Source organism: Solanum dulcamara, chromosome 6 (genome assembly GCF_947179165.1).
Source record: "Solanum dulcamara chromosome 6, daSolDulc1.2, whole genome shotgun sequence".
In the NCBI taxonomy this organism is placed as follows: Eukaryota; Viridiplantae; Streptophyta; class Magnoliopsida; order Solanales; family Solanaceae; genus Solanum; species Solanum dulcamara.
Window position 1 is genome coordinate 24,545,124 of NC_077242.1, and position 15,780 is coordinate 24,560,903.

Consider the following 15,780-nt stretch of genomic DNA (forward strand, 5'->3'; position numbering starts at 1 on the left):
AAACTTGGGGATTAATTTCTCTGATCAGCTAGCAAATCTTCAATTTATTAGTATTTGTTAACAGAAATAAAGTCCCATCAACTAATTATTTAATTTATAAAAAATTCAAAATTTAGATTCTCCTACAGCTTATAAATTGTTAATAATACCAGTGTACTGGTACTAAATCCTGAGCACCATTCTCTCTAATGTCAACTGGGTCCCATTTATTGAGTAGACTAATGTAGATAACACACGATCAATTAAAAAATAAAATAACACATGGTAAGGAAAATCAAGACTCATATATATAGTACTTTCATACACACAATTACTTTAAAGAACAAAGAGAAAAGACATAAAGTCATTTGAATTTATCTCTTTTAAAAAAAAATATACCTTAACTTTACGGATGTTTTATGACTTTTCTAAATAATTTAAAAGTAATATTATTACCTTATTTTTTAATTAATCCCATTTTAAAAAAAAAAATAATTTTCACGCACCAATAACTAATTGACACATGTTAAAATGTCATAAACCAATTTAAGAGAAGAGAAAAAGACTGATTTTTTGTAAATAAAAGGAAAAACTTTATAAAATAACTAAATCATGATGAAGAAGAAGACCCATTAGTGGAAATATGAAGATGAAGACTACAATTACTAGTAGTACTATTATCATTATTGTTGTTATGATCATTATCTTCGTTGCTGCTTATTGTGCCATTGATATTGAACTCGTTGTGGGTATCTTTACTATTATTATTGGAAATTCGGTACTCTTTATTCCCAAAAGTGTTCTTGTTATTATCCATCCAAACTCTAAGAACCCCTTTTCCAAATCCAATTTCATGACAAAATTCATCAACAGCAACTTGATCACATTTTTGCAATTTTCAACCTAACTTCTCAGAAAATGAATGCATTTTCTCTTTCTGTTCTTGAATAAATTTGGTCCTAGATCGCTTTCTCCTATTTGGGTTCTCTGATTTTAAAGCTGTAGGGTAACGGGTTGGGGTTGCGATAGTGACGACAGCAAGGGCGGAGATAGGGACGAAGACGAAGACGGAGATGGAGATGGAGAGAATCGCTTAATTAGAGAAAAATCAAAGAATTCAAAATCCACTCAAAATTTTTTGATTGAAATATGTAAGAATTTGATTGTACATCCTTTGTTTAAAATTTCATCTTCTTTTTCTTCAAGAACATAGGAGAAAGAATAGAAGGAATAGAAAATAAAAACTGAAAAAAAACAAATAGAATATTAAAAAAATAAAAATAACAAATAGAAAATTTAAAACTAAAGTGAAATAAAAGGAGAAAAAGGTTAAAATACTTTTAATAAATAAAAAATGTTCTTTTTAAAATAAAAAATAGGTCTCTCACTCTCCTCTAAGAGAGTGAGTTACACTCACTATATCAGGTGACTATAAATGTTATATTAATATCAATAAAAAATTATTCAAACGGTCATACATCCGCAAAATTAAGGTGTCTTTTTTAAAAAATAAAACAATTTCAGTGGTGACTTTATGTCTTCTCAAGAACAAATGAACTATTTTTAATATCATATAGATTTTTTCTAATCTAAGGTATGGACGGACTTACTTATAGATCTAACTAAGTCTTATTTTTTACAGTTAAAATAAGATAATAACGTTGAATAATGAATATGAGTGAACAAATTAACTAAGTTTAGGAAAATAAATAAATTGTTTGTAATTGTAGCTTCATTAGGGAGTAGCAATTAAAACTCAAAAACCTCTTTACACCATTGAGAATATATAGAAAGTAAAAGGCATTTTTAAGTATATATTAATTGCACGTAAGGGGGAAAATTAATTACTAAAAGTAAAAGTAGATTAGAGTATAACAAATAAGTAGATTAGAGTATAACAAATTCTTTGATTTATAAAATCATTTAAGGGACAATTATGCTGAAATTCGAGTAGCACTAAGGGTATGTTCGGATGGAGGAAAATAAATTTCTCATTATAAGTTTCTTTAAAAATAAGAAAAATAATTTATTTAATAAAAAAAAAAAGTTCCCAATTGTCAATCACATTAATTATGTCCTACCAACACACCTTATTCCTTACCGTCACCCCATCCTCATATAACGAATTATCCCTGTCGTTAGGAATATGCCAATGGAAAAGGATTTCGGGCCAGAAAACTTTGGGTAATAACTTAGAATTTTTTTTAGCCTAGATCAGACTTGAATGAATTCTGAGTCAGGTGAAGTCTAGGGTGACCATGTGAATGGTGAGAGAGCGAATCTCTGATTTATTTGGATAAGCTGATAGCCAAGATGATACGGAATATTTACGATTTTGCGGAATCGCATTCGGGCAAGTAAAACTCTTGAAATCGGATTCGGCGTGAAGGGTAAATTTTAATAGGCCTTGGGAAGGGGGCGTGTTGTGAAATGGGGACTTGGAGCTCAAATTCTGAGCTCTCTATTTTCGTGCAATCGCTAGAGCAGGGCCGCCAGAGCGGGATGGGTCCCGCCAAAGCGAGGCAGTCGCGACTTAAGTTGGGAAAGACTCCAAAAATGGTCTTTTTATGCAAAAACAGTTTCTAAGACTTCAGGAGGCGACCTAGGGCGATTTTCATCAATTTTCCACGGATTTCCACACTTAAGGTAAGAATTTTACACCCTAAATTCATTCTTTTATTCCTAGAACCTAGAAACTATGGTTGGTAGTCATTGGGGGAGGGTTAAAACTGAAAACTAATGGTGGAAAATAGCCCTAGGGTGGGGTTAGGATCATAGATTTGGCCTAGGATGAGAATTTCGTTATTTTTCATGATAGTTAGGCCATTGTGTTGATCCTTTATATGTATTTACTGTTTTCTAGGCCAAGAACGAGAGGAACGAACCTGAAAAGAGAAAGCTCTTGCATTGTAAGGTTGTTGAAGCATAAATTTGAGGTAGGTGATGATCTTGTTTCCCGTATGTGTTTCATATATTTGTTAAGTTGCTTTATGATATGCATGTATGTATATGAATAGGGAGACATGCTAGATTATGTGTGAAATGCTCATTTGTTGGCTTGTTTTTGTGATGAACCTGTTCTTGGTGATATAATGTTGTAAATACTGAATGTATTTGTGATGTGGTATGTTTGGATCGGATGTCACAATCTGACACATAAACTGGATCAGGTTCCACATTCCAACACATATTTGGATTGGGTATCACGTTCTGACACATATTTGGATCGGGTATCACATTCCGACACAAAGTTGATTGTTTATAGGTCCTTGGCGAGGACCTTTATGTGAAGTTATAGCATGTTGAAGATATTGAGTTATGATCTTGTTGAATATGGTTGAACATGAAATTGATTGACTTATTTTATATATATGTGCTTATTATATTTAGTTTACTTGTCTATGATCTGCTTACAGGCTAATCGCGTGATCCTACTAGTACACTGTTATTTTGTGTACTGATACTACTCTTGCTCTGTTTTTTGTTGAGCACAGGGTATATTCAACCGTCTGCGGAGAGACCTCGCCTAAAGGAGTAGAAATTTTGTTCAAGTGCAAGGGTGAGCTATTCTGTCATACTGCCGTGGATTTTCTCATTTGTCTTAGTCCTTCGTCCGGGACTCAAATGTTCATACAACTCTTTTAGTATTATGACTTCTTTTTGGGAGTGTTTTCCTTTTCCTATACTGATATTTGGTTAGGCTTTTGGTACGGACGACTTTCAGTTCCTAGGATGTGTTTACTTTCGCATATTTGGGTTGATAACTATACGTTTTCTGAATTTATGGAAACTCAGCATTTATTCTTGATTTAAACTTGCTTCTGCATCTTTAAGCTTTTTGTATACTTTGCTATTATTGTTGTTGGGCTATTTAGAATGGTTCTCCCACCGAAGAGTTAGAGTGAGTGTCAGTCACGGCGGATCGGGATCATGACACCTCATCGCCACCACCCAGACCCTTACCCCAACTAGGGGCAGATCTATGTTGAATGGAAGGGGTGCCACAGCACCCCTAGTCTCGATTGAAAATATGTATATACATGTATATTTGTATATAAATTTATAAATAAAAAAAGAGCAACCCGATGCACTAAAGCTCTCGTTATGCGCAGGGTCCGATTAAAGCTTAGATTTACTACCATAGAAATGCAAGTTTGAACTTTGTTGTAGGGTGTATTTTCTTAAATCTTTTTTTATCATGTAAGATATCGCCAGTGAATTTATTATAAAAAAATTTTAAATAAGTATATTAGAACCCTAAATCTCTTGTAAGTACAATCTTAACTAAATCAACAGAACAAATCTAAATTTTGTATGCAAATTTGCTAATAAATATTAAATATTATCTTACTCTACGCTGAAATGTTTGCCATAGCTTACTGTTCAAAGCAGCGTGACACCCAAAAATTCAAAATCTTGAATCCACCTCTGCCCCCAACTCTATGTTTTATAATATTATTCTAGTTTTAAAAGGAATGGCCTAATTTGACTTGAATTGATGTTTAAGAAAATAAATAAGACTTTTTTCAATATTGTTAGAATATATGAAAATACATTCTGACAGATTGTATATATTTAGATCCTAATATAAATATATTTAGTTTATTTAGTTCCTAATATAGAGACATTTAATTTCCTTAATTATAGCCTAATTATACTCTTGTATTTGTGTATATAAACTATTGAGGTTAATGAAATAAATCAAGGGATTAATCTCTTTCATGGTATCAGAGCTCTAGGGCACGATCCGACCTTCTTCTTCTTCTCGGATTCCTGCTATCGCCGTCCCCCCTCCGCTCCCTCTTTCTCTCTTCTCAATCACCATGTCTAACTCCAAATTTTTCTTTCATCCTTCTCTTGTTGTATCCAACATCAAGAACCATGTTCCAATCACTCTTGAAATGGAGAACGTACAATATTCCATATGGGCAGAACTCTTTAAGATTCATGCAAGATCCATCGGGAGATTGATCATGTTATTCCTCAGGCAGCGGGCACTGAGAAACGGCCTCAATAAGAGGAGGACAAAGAACTGTGGTCCACCCTGGACGCTATCGTTCTCTAATGGCTCTACGCTACTATCTCTCATGATCTTTTGCATACAATTCTTGAACCCGACACCACAACGATGGAGGCTTGGAATCACTTGCGTGACATATTCTAGGATAACAAACACTCTCGTGCTGTCACTCTTGAGTACGACTTCACTCATGTCGACATGGAAGATTTTTTGAATGTCTTTGCCTATTGTCAATATCTCAAATCTCTGGCAGATCAACTCAAGAATGTCGGCTCCCCGGTCACTAACGATCGACTAGTTCTTCAACTGGTTTATGGCCTTATTGATCCCTACCAAGGTGTGGCCACTCTTATTCTTCAACGTGACCCGTTGCCTCGATTTTATCAAGCCAGTTCGATGCTCACTCTTGAGGAGGCTGGCCGTGCTAAGAAAATGGCCCAAAGCTCCTCCGTGCCTTAGTTGCTCGCTCGTTCGAGGGTCCTCCTGATGTTCCTGATAATTTCTCTTTCAACCTCAATTCTAATGGTGGGAAGAAGAATCAAAACTGAAGCAATAATGGGGGAAAATATCGTAGAAACAATGGTGGTCATGGAGGCGGCAAAGGAGCTGTCAACAACGGCGGTAATACATGCCATGGTGGTCAGATGGGAGGCGATAACAGCCGCGACACTGGACAACAATCAGCGGGGCAGAACCCTCCAACCTATTCTTCATGGGTTGGCGGGCAGCAGTGGTCGTGCATGGCATCATGGGGTCCTTGGGCTATACCACTGTGTCTATATCCTTCAACTTCTTGGTCGCAACCCAATTATGGACAGCAACAACAACCACGAGCGGGTGTTCTTGTCCTCCGACCTCAGTAGGCCTACATGACAGCCCCTACTCCCACGGTCATTAAAGCCGTCATGCATACTCTTGGGATCACTCCTTCGGATGCAAATTGGTACATGGAAATCGGTGCCATTTCTCACATGACATCCACGCAAGGTAACCTCACGTCTTATTTTACTAAGAGCAATAAACGTGGTATAATTATTGGTAATGGTCAATCAATTCCAATTTATGGCTATGGTCACACGACTTTGTCTTCCCCGTATCCTCTCTTGCACTTAAACAATGTCCTTCACGCCCCTCACCTAGTTAAAAATTTGGTATCCGTTCGCAAATTTACCACTGATAACTCTGTCTTTGTTAATTTTGATCCCTTTGAGTTTTATGTGAAGGATTTTTAGACGGAGAGACTGGTAATGAGGTGTAACAGTCGGAAAACGCTTTATCTGATCACAAATCTAATTACTTCACCATCTACTTTTGCTGCTTTGGCACCATCTCTTTGGCATGTTCGTTTGGGTCACCCGAGAACATCTGTGTTGAATTCCCTTAGGAAGAATAAATTGATTGATTATAATCCAAGTAGAGATGTTCGTATTTGTCATTCTTGTCCTCTTGAAAAACATGTTAAGTTTCCATTTTATGCTTCGAATTCTAGCACTCTTATGCCATTTGATATTATACATAGTGATCTTTGGACATCACCTGTTTTGAGTTCCTCAGGTCATCGATATTATGTCTTGTTTATGGATGATTATTCTAAATTCTTGTGGACATTTCCTTTATCGCACAAATCACAAACCTTTTCTACACTTTTAACTTTCAATACATTTATTCGAACTCACTTTGAGCGGGACATCAAGAATATTCAATGTGATAATGATAAGGAATTTGATAATGGCCCTTTTTGGGACTTCTGTAGAGCCAATGGTATGTCGTTTCGATTTTCATGTCCTCACACATCTCCTTAAAATGGGAAAGCCAAAAGACAAATTGGTATGATTAACAATATTATTCGTACCTTATTGGCCCATGCTTCCCTTCCTCCTTACTTTTGACATCATGCTTTACAAATATCAACTTATCTTCTTAACATTCTTCCACATAAACTGGTAAACTATCAATCTCCTATTCGCATTTTTTATCGGAAGGATCCCTCTTATTCCCATCTTCGTGTATTTGGGTGTTTATGTTATCCTCTCATTCCCTCCACACTCATAAACAAACTTCAATTCTGGTCAACCCCATGTGTTTTTTTGGGATATCCATCACATCATCGTGGCTATAAATATTTTGATTTGTCATTCGAAAAATCATCATTAGCCGTCACGTAATATTTGATGAGATACAATTTCTTTTGTCAAGTTACATACTCTTCAAAATCACACATATTAATTTTTAGATGATGGACCATCTCCCTATATGGTTCTTCATCTCACTACCTCTACAAATCCGTCGGATCAGCACCTTTCTCCCTCACCGCTGCCCATCCCGCCGTTCCTAGCTAGCGGCTCTGCCCCCTCACTTGGGCAGATCGCTCTTTCGTTGTCTGCTGGGTTGGCCCCAACGTTTTCTTCCGATCTCTCACCTAGATCTCCTCTTTCACCCACTCCCGTCTCTCACTCTAGTCTACCCACCGGTTCTGTTACTAAGAGTCAGTATGAGATCTATAATCCTAAGAGGTCATTCAACCTTCTTACATCCGTCTCGAAGTCTCCTCTACCCCATCACCCTGTGTCTGCTCTTCATGACCCGAATTGAAAATTGGATATGGATGATGAATATAATGCTCTTATTCAAAATAAGACATGGGAATTGATGCTCCGTCCTCCAAATATTAATGTTATTCGGTGTATGTGGATTTTTTCTCATAAAGAAAAATCTGATGGTTTGTTTGAGCGACATAAAGCTCGTCTTTTAGGTGATGGTAAAACCCAACAGGTTGGCGTGGATTGTGATGAGATATTTAGTCCAGTAGTCAGACCGACGACTATTCGTACGGTTCTTAGTTGTGCTTTCTTCAAGGCATGGCCAATTCATCAACTTGACGTCAAAAATGCTTTCTTACATGGAGGACTCAAGGAGATTGTTTACATATATCAACCTTTGGGCTATCGGAATTTTGATAAACCTAATCATGTGTGTTTGCTAAAGAAATCTCTTTATGGGCTGAAACAAGCTCCGCGGGCTTGGTATAAGCAATTTGCTGATTATGTCTGTACCCTTGGGTTTTCTCACAGTAAGACCGATCATTCCTTGTTTGTTTATCGTCAAGGTATTTCTATGGCTTATCTTTTATTGTATTTCAACGATATTATTTTAACTGCTTACTCTGATGCGCTCCGTCGGTCTATCATATCACTTCTTAGCTCCGAATTTGCTTCGAAGGATTTGTGCCCGTTGAGTTATTTCTTGGGCATTGTTGTCACTTGTCATAAAGGTGGTTTGTTTTTATCTCAAAGAAAGTATGCGGTCGAGATCATTGACCGAGTTAGCATGCCATTGTGTAAGCCATCTCCTACTCCAGTTTCTCCAAAACCGAAGCTCGGGGCTACTACGAGCATACCGTTTGAGGACCCATCTCTTTATCGGAGTCTTGCAGGGGCACTGCAATACCTCACGTTCACGAGATCGAATATTACTTATGCTGTGCAACATATATGCTTATTCATGCATGACCCACGGAATGAGCACATGAACATTCTCAAGCGCATCGTGCACTACCTACAAGGTACTTTTGATTATGGTCTTCACCTTTATCCCTTTTTCACAACCACTCTTGTCTCGTATACTGATGTTGATTGGGGTGGGTGCCCCGATACACGGCGTTCGACTTCAGGTTATTATGTCTTTATGGGTGATAACTTGATCTCCTGGTCCGCCAAACGTCAAGCTACTTTGTCCCGTTCGAGTGCAGAGGCAGAATACCGAGGGGCTGCCATTGTGGTTTTTGAGTCGTGTTGGTTGCGAAACTTACTTTTGGAACTTCATTGTCCTATTCCACGGGCTACTTTGATTTACTGTGATAATGTTAGTACCATTTATCTGGCTTGTAATCCTGTTCAGCATCAACGCACTAAGCACATTGAGATGGATATATATTTTGTACGGGAAAAGGTGGCTCGTGGCCAGGTTCGAGTGTTACATGTCCCCTCTCATTATCAGATTGTAGATATCTTCACCAAAGGCCTTCCGTTGGTGTTATTTGAGGATTTTCGGAATAGTCTTAGCATTCGGCGACCTCCCGCTTCGATTGCGAGGGTGTGTTAGAATATATGAAAATATATTCTGACAGATTGTAACGGATTGTATATATTTAGTTCCTAATATAGAGATATTTATGTTTCTTTATTATAACCTAATTATACTCTTGTATTTGTATACATAAACTATTGAGGTTAATGAAATAAATCAAGTGATTAATCTCTTTCAAATATTGTGGTCATAAATTAAAATTATGTCAAATATATTAAAATGTTCCTTAATCTTGTGGTCTTAAACATGCTATGTGAAAAATTAAAATTAAAGTATTGTCAAAAAAAAATAGTCGTTCTTTTTCAAACAAACTAAAAACAAAAGTATGTCATTCTTTTTTAAAATAAAAAAATATTTATCTAAATTATATACAGATATTTTTATTTACATATCAAACATAAATAAATAAGTAAAACCCGACCCCACTTATTATATTCGACATCAAGTTTTCCTTCATACCGTTAGTTGGAAAACAATTAATGGTGTCCATATGAACACATAAGATTGTCGTTAATTATCTTTAGATTACTTGTCATTTGCTGTCAAGTGTCAACAGCTACCCAATGATAATATCAAACGGGGAAATCATATTATTATATTATTCTTAGAAAATACTAGGATAGTGACCTTGATACTTCTTCTTAGTCTTGGTAGTTATTTTTAAATTAAACCCGTTTAAATAAGTACTACTTTATTCTTAAACTGCTTCTATAATTTTTTATATTTCTTACAATTTTCTACAGTTCGTACGTTTGTATTATTGTAATCACTTAATTTTTTGTTTTACTTAAAATAAAAATAGAAAATAATTGCACGACACGTATTTTGTAATCACTTTATATTTCATAAATTTTTAATATTTTTGAGTTTTCGATATGAAATTTTTTTGATAAAAAGTATTTTTGATGAATGAATTTTATATGGTACAAATTTAAATTAATCAGACTCTAATATAAATATAAGATACTAAATAAAAAAATAAAAAAATTCTTACATGTGTCTTCTGTCATGTATCAAATTATAACTTCTTACATGTGTCTTCTGTCATGTATCAAATTATAACTTTCCCTTCCTCCAATCTTTTAGTTTATTTGGGATCTTATCCGGTGTCCAATTTAGAGATTATTTATACAACAAATAATAACAAAAAAATTACTATGTAGTGAAAAATAATTACGGTATGTATTATTATATTGAATGAATATAACTTACTTAGGCCTCATTTATTTATATTATATTAAAATTAAGACGTTTGAATTTGATTACATATTTGAATAAATTAAGATTTACATTAAGATTTTAAGGTCTAAATCTGAATACACATCTGAATATTATGATATTTCATTAAGATCTGAATACTAAATAATTAAGACTGTTTATTTTCTCAACATCTATAAATTTTATTGTCTTAAAATATTAATTTGATTTAACATTTTATTAATACAGTATTTTAATTTTTTTATATGGCAGCTGGTGATCGGGATGACTAACGCTACTAATTGTGTGTAGTATTGATTAATAATGGTGGTTGGCAGTAGTGCTTAACTGTGCTTGTTGACTGTGACAACTGATAGTTAGTAATGCAATGATATTGATAGCTAATGGCGGTGGTAAATGATAATGATAATTAGCGGTATATCTTGTTCGCTAATGGTGAGAATTATCGATGGTTATTAGTGGATGTAATAATGGTTAGTGATGATGATTGCAAATGATGGCTAATGATGATGACCATTGATTTTGGTGATTGACGATATAGATGGGTTGGGGTTTGACTGAGGATGATAGTTGTGGATAGTAGGTGGCAGCGATTGACGATGATGGTAGTTGTGGTTGAAGGTGGTTGAGAATAGTGGGCGAAAGTAAATGAAATAGCGGTGAACTATCATATTTATAATAGTCATCTTAATGATATTAAGACTTTGTTATAGATCTTAATCATTCAGCCTTATTGAGTTATTGTAAAATAAGAAAAACAAACGCACTTAATAATGAAGATCTGAATTATTAAGATTCACACCTTAAAAATAAATAGATTTAATGACTAAAATCTAAATAATTAAGATTAATACCTTCATTAAATACAAACAAATGACTAAAAGTACTTTTCCCATTGATATTTACTGCAGCAATGTGCCCAAAATAGATTTGGCAACAACATTAGCAAAACTTATTTTTTATGGTGTACAATATATCGGCGAAATGTCCTGAGAAATTATTCTACTTGTTCTGATGTGTCAATCCAATCATTATACTTCATGAAATTTCATTCATACCGCAGCTCGATTAAAAAAAAATATTTTAAACAGTCAATTGCTTGTCATCTTTAAAATTAGGAGCATAATAAGGCTTGTCGTTCTAAAAATTAGGAATGTTTTAACTATATCTCTTGATAAAAATTATCAATTATATATATCACTTTTAGAACCAAAAGATTCAATCCCTCCAAATCCAGTTCTTCTTCCTCTCTGTACCATGCATGTTAGTGAGGAGTGATTTTTATTAGATTTATTTAGGTGTTGCTATAGTTTTTTTTCTTCTTCCTTTTTGGAGTTTCTCCCACATAATTCATCATGGTTCAATTTTCAGCCAAGAATTTGGAATGTCGGCATTCTTTATGGCATGGATGCTTTATCTCTTTGGAGGATAGCATCAAAGGACATTTTTCCTCATGGCCCAATTTTAAGAGATTAATTAGTTTCGGAAATAAATTTGACACTTTATCAAAAAAATAATATTTGTAAAAAGATAAAAAATGATGTGATAATTTTTATGTGACATGATTACTAATGTTTTTTCCACATCCGGACGATTGAGAGTCACACATAGCTAAAGGTGTTTAAAATACTTGGTTTAATCGAATTAACGTGTCTGATTCCGTGAAATACAAGTATCAGAATGACAAATCAGATTAAATACAAGAGTATCTCAATCCATTGCGCCTAGTATATACACATAGCAATGTTTTCAAGGCATTTTTGGTGCAAGTCTTAGGGTGAGTCTTGGGGAAGGCATACCAAAAACACTCCGGGGTGCGGAAGGCGTAGATCCATAAGGTGTGTGTCTTAAAATTTGGGGTGTGAGCCTCATCGTAAAATCGTAAGTCCCAGACATAAAAATATAAACCATGGACGTTAATTTTGGTTTTTATTACTTTTAAAATATTTTTGTTATAAATTATATTTTTTTATTATTGATGTAATGATATGTATACTTTATGCTATAATATTTTTGCAAGGTGTAGATATTTTTTCTAAAATATATAAATAAAAAAGTAGCTCTTATAAAAAATATATATGATAGCATCATAAATAATATTTTAGATAATCGTGCCTCAAACTAATAGGATAGAGATTTCATATCATTATGTTCCTGAGACAACATTATCCATTTTTGATCATTATGCTCTTATCTTTTTTATGCTTTCCTTGTTTGAAATATATAAACAATATTCAATGAAAATATTTAATTGAGGTTAGAAAGGACTAGTATGTGGAGATAGATGGTGATTTTATTTTAAAGATTATATCGTCTATGATTATTTTGTGTTATTACTTGTTTTCAAATAACATTTTACTATATATTTTTCTATATTATTAGTGATTTATTTAAATTTATTTGCAGAATTATTGAAACTTAGATTTGCTTATTATTTTAGTAAAGAATTATAAAATTTAAAATACATGAGATATACGCATCATAGATCTATCAAATTTATGCCCCATGTCTCGAGTCATACACCTCACTCCGTATTGTGTAAAACATCTGGTCTCACGCCCCTACCTTTTAAAATACCTACACATAGTAATCTTATTGTAAACGCTTATCCTTATATAATTTAATGATTGAGAAAATGAGATCTCTTGCCCTCTTATAATTTGATTATAACTTTAATTTTTTTTATTATGAAAGAATAGAAAATCATTGCTCACAGTTTAATGTGGGGTATTATCAAATCAGACTTCTTTTCATTTATCTTCTCATTATTTTTCTCAAGTTCTTGATTTTAGTAGAGACACATGTCATAATTTAAAATTAATGACTGAAATTTAATCAATTAAAGTAAAATCCTAATCATGACTAAAATAATTAATTGCTTCCATATATTTGCTCTCAAATATTTTTACAATCCCACAATTCTAGATCTATATTAAATCTTTCTTATATAATACAAATTAACGAAATTCATATATTTGTCAAATAAAAATTTGAAGAGTGTTAATCTGTCATACTTTTAGTTTTGGATCAAAACAATTAAGCATTCAATTTTAAACTCTTCGTTATTTCTTAAAAGGTGGACCTATTGACTTGCAGAAGTTATGGTTTTTGTAGGGAAATTTAAATAGATATACTATATTAAAAAAATATTTATCAGTTATAGTAATAATATATCTTTATTATTGAACATTTATAATATATTTATAATATAATTATAATACATATTATCAAAATAATTTATGAAGAACATATAATACAAATTTTATTATGAATAATATATTTATCACATACTTTAATATACTTATAATATATTTGTCAACTTCTTACCAAACAGACATGATATATTTTACAACACTTAAAATACATTTATATTGCATGCATAATTCACTTTTAATACATAACAAATTTATCATAGTATTGCTAGATATTATTATAAATGGTAATATAAAAAATATCGCTAAAATCAGTAATTATTTATTAAAAAGTGTTCACCCAAATAATTTTTCCTTTTTTTTTTACACTCAATTAGAAAATAAAGCTTTCAACCTTATTATGAAGAAGAACAAAGGAGATAAGTAAAAATATTTTATGCACAATTAAATTTTACTATAGGCAAAAAAGTTTTTTTAAAAATATATATAGGAAAAATATGATGTTGATCTAGAATCGTGGGATTGTAAAAACTTTTGAGAGCAAATATATTAAAGTAATTAATTATTCTAACTATAGTTAGACTTTACTTTTATTAATTAAAGCTTTGAACCTATATTATGAAGAAAAAACAAAGGAAATAAGTAAAGACATTTTATGCAGGACTAAAATTTACTCAAGGCAAAAGAGAATTTTTTAAAATATATTTAGGAAAAATATAATGTTGATCTAGAATCGTGGGATTGTAAAAATCTTTTGAGAGCAAATATATCAACGTAATTACTTATTCTAACTATCGTTAAAGCAAAAGCTTTGCTATAATTAATTAAAGAGTTAATACGTCAAAATCTTTTTAAACTTGACATCAAAAAACAAACTTTAACATTATAATTACACGGACATTTAAATGCCCCTCTTAACAATTTTAAAGTTATTTAAATATCCTCTAAGGGGTGACGTAGCTAAGTGAGTGTACTCACTTTCTTAAAAGTAAGTGAAAAAGAGAAAAAAAAACTGAATTTAAAATCGTATTAATGACCTTTTTTTATTGAGCGCTTGCATTTATAACGTACAGATTTATATTACTGTATTAGCTGTGCAATTTTTTTAAAATTTTTTCCCCATTTCCTTTAACCAAACACAATTATTTTATACAATTTTTTTTTTTTTAAGATTACACTCAAATAGTAAGAAAAATGTCTAGTTTTACGGCATATGATAGGTGGAGGTGTCATGGTAGGTCCAACTTCATAAGGATAAGTACTCGTCTTTTCCCCTATCACAAAATAAAATTAGTTGTTAAAAAAAAATATGTAAAAGTGATAGGGGAGGTCAACGTGATCTATTGTATACAATTATACTTATTACAAACAAACAAAAAATTTAAATCTTTTATGGACAAACAAACATTCATCACAAACGAGAAAGAGGAATTTATTGTACTATTACGTGGGAATAGGGTGTCATTAATTTTTTATAGCAAAAATAATGTAACACCTCCACAATTTATAGATTCTTCGTATGCGTATAGATCCGAATCTGATAATTTCTAATTTGTATGTATGTGTTAAGATTGATTTCTAAATATTGGAAGTATATTAGATATGGATTAGAGTCGTAAGGAACCTCTAGCACTAAGTCGAGTTTAAAGATTCTCTATTGATTAAATTTTTGTATAAGATAATAATGCAAGGCTCAACTTCAAACGAGCATATCTCTTAGAATATAGAGAGTTAGGTAACTTATAACCTATCAAATTAAAGGTTTATGAGTTTTCTTTCCAACCATTTGTTAATCCAATTTTGAGATAGTTATGGTTATTTACTAGAATGTGTCTGAGATGGAGAGTTTGGCAATGACACTTGTCAGTTTTGTGAAACACTGGAGAGTTTGATATATTGCCGAACTGCATCGCTGAAATGGTCTAAAACCTTCAGAACTTGTTAATTTTGGTGATCAAATCCCATTGTAGTGATCCGTCTAGAATATTTTAGTGATCCGTCAGAACTTCTTTTTTTTTTTTAATTTTCCTGGTGTTCTTATGTTCCAAGAGGGGTATTCTTACCCTTTTACCCTCAATTAACTTCCCTAAATCCATCTAATAACCTAATAACATCCTAATACGTATAGCAACCCCCACAATCTCTAATTCTCCTTATCTCAAAACTGAAGAACATCAAGAAAGAGATCTTTCCAATTTCCCAAACTCTAAAGACTCCAAGTTCAAGATTCTTTTCAAGAATCCTAGAGTTTTCAATCAAGATTCGTCCGCAAACTTCATCTCCAAGAACTCCATACAAGGCGTTCTTAAGTACAAGTTATAAGGA

General features: G+C 32.8%; 1 pseudogene; it reads right to left on the reverse strand.

Annotated features, from left to right (window-relative positions):
* Positions 1-589: 589 nt before the first annotated feature.
* LOC129892791 (zinc-finger homeodomain protein 11-like) lies at positions 590-4,804 on the reverse strand (annotated as a pseudogene).
* Positions 4,805-15,780: the final 10,976 nt, after the last annotated feature.